Raw genomic sequence first — 2,489 nt, 5'->3', positions numbered from 1 at the left:
ATATAAGCTATGAGGCCAAGTGCTTTACACCCTTGGATTTTCTTATTATGACACATTTTTTATCAATACAGAAGTACAGCTAATTCAGTGTTTATAAACAGAAAATAATAAACTTTTTTCCTTCATACTTTTTTCATTACAAATGTATAGTCAGTGGAGCTGACAACACTCATCAGGTGGATGCATACACCCGATACAACCATTGTTCACTATCTGCTTCTCTACCATTTTCATTCTAACTCACCCTTAATATTGTATCAGTTGTACATGCACCTGATGAATGGAGCCTGCTTGGCTGACTACTCATCTGGTGGATGTGTACAACTGAGGCAATCACTGTTATCTGCTTCTCAATCATTTGTATTCTAACTCTCCCTTAATATTGTATCAGTTGTACATTCACCTGATCAGTGTAGCCAGCTTGGCTGAACATACGAAACAGTTCTGTAGTGGAATAAAAGTATGAAATAAACAAGTTTTTATTGTTTCATTAGTAAATGTTTTGTAACTACAGTACACTAATTTTCTCTCATCCATAACATCTATCCAACAAAATGTCCTACCCACCCAACTGTTTAACAGTTATTTTAAAATTTTACTTCATTCTATCATTGTTATTAACTCAAAATTAATTAACATATTTTAAAATAGGTATACATCTTTTGAGACCACATATGTTTTATGCTTATTTGCAATGATTTACATTTTGGCTATTTCACTGAGTATTCATCATGAAATACTTCACTGATGTTCAAATTATAAAAAGGTAATATTTCTTGTCCACATGATCTCAAAATGTTGCTCTAAACCATACACAAGAGTGAAGCTGTAAAATTGGATGCTTATGGTACCACTTAGTACCCATTCTATTGTCCATACATCTGTATGTTTAATTATATAAATTGCATTTTTGGTTACATACTTGTTCTTAATCTTACAAAGTAAAGTTTCTTCAACTCATCAACAATTAACGATATGAAAATAATTAATCAACGATATCATAGAAAAGTCTTGCAAGTTGGTAACGAATGATAAATGCACAAACACTGCACATGACCTGCAAAGAGATTATATATTTATATAAATATTGAGTAAGTCAAGATGGTAGCACATACAACATTGACTCACAAACAGCCCTACCAATAATGGACATAAATTATATAGTGTAAATTGTAAAAAATATAAATTAAATAATTTGTAATACAAGAAGGCCTACTGAATTATATCAATACAATAAATTGTTGTTTAATATTATCTGCATGTGTGAAAGCTAATATAGATGAGATACAGAATAAAACATATTAATAAATTTATTGTTTTTAAACTTAAGTATTTGAAAATTTAGTATTAAAAAGACTATTGAACTTGATTTAGAAGAGAAGCTGTTTTGATTGTAAATAAATCATGTTTAAATGTTAGGGTAAAGAACACAGAATTTAAAGATTGTTCATGCTTATATTATGTGATGATGATGATGCATATTATGTGATGATGATGATGACACTACCATGATGCTGAGGCTCATTTCATGTGATGATTATGTTCATATCATTTGATGATGATACCATATGATACAAATCCTCATATCATGTGATACTGAAGCTCATCCATGTGATGCTTATGTTTATATCATGTGATGCTGGTAGTCATAATAATAATAACTTATATAGCGCATTTTCAATTAAAGCTGATCAATGCGCTTTACAAAAGTTAAAATGGACAAATCGAATAAAAATACAGTATACAAGGAATAATTATACAAAGTTTAAGAATAAAAACTACCAATGCTCATATCATGTGATACTGATGCTTATACTATGTGATGCTGAAGCTCATTCATGTGACGCTGATGTTAATGTCATATGATGCTGGTGGTCATATTGTGTGATGATGATACTTGTACCATGTGATACTGAAATTTCATGTAATAATTTCTCATGTGTTATGATGTTGATGCATATGTGATGATGATGCATATTATGTGAGGCTCATACAATGTGATACTGATGCTCATACCATCTGATGATGAAGCTAATTTCATGTGATAATTATTCTTAGGAGCAGGAATAGCTCTCAAACAAGTACACATTATATCCGACTTACTTGAATAAGAAGCATATAAATTGTAAGAGTTTGTTCATGTGTAGGCCCAACAAGCTTCAGAACAAAATTGATGAGGGTGAAATTATTGACTTCAATCTGGTCTTTATCTTCACCAACACCTTCCACTACATGTATCAGATGTAAAGACTTCAATAATTTTACTATCCAGCAACCTATTCGAAATATAAAGAAAGCATGTTTAAAAATTTTGGACTTGTGTGTGAGGCTGTGTGGTGTGTCATGCTGTGTGGTGTGTATGAGGCTGTGTGGTGCTGTGTGGTGTGTAAGGCTGTGTGGTGTGTAAGGCTGTGTGGTGTGTGAGGCTGTGACCTGTGTGGTGTGTGAGGCTGTGTGGGGTTGTGTGGTGTGTGGGGCTGTGTGGTGTG

The 2,489-nt window shown here is 32.4% G+C and overlaps 1 long non-coding RNA gene across 1 annotated transcript; it reads right to left on the bottom strand.

Annotated features, from left to right (window-relative positions):
* Positions 1 to 2,274, bottom strand: LOC117113359. Its single transcript, XR_004446195.1, has 2 exons — positions 2,104 to 2,274; positions 1 to 1,057 (listed from the first exon to the last, which is right to left on the bottom strand). It is a non-coding gene; the product is annotated as an uncharacterized LOC117113359 (long non-coding RNA).
* Between the last annotated feature and the right edge of the window lie 215 nt (positions 2,275 to 2,489).

Source organism: Anneissia japonica, unplaced genomic scaffold, assembly GCF_011630105.1.
Source record: "Anneissia japonica isolate Jap-2015-1 unplaced genomic scaffold, ASM1163010v1 scaffold74522_len2532_cov133, whole genome shotgun sequence".
NCBI lineage: Eukaryota > Metazoa > Echinodermata > Crinoidea > Comatulida > Comatulidae > Anneissia > Anneissia japonica.
Note: the sequence above shows the minus strand (reverse complement) of the source record. Positions and strands in the feature narration are given on the sequence as shown.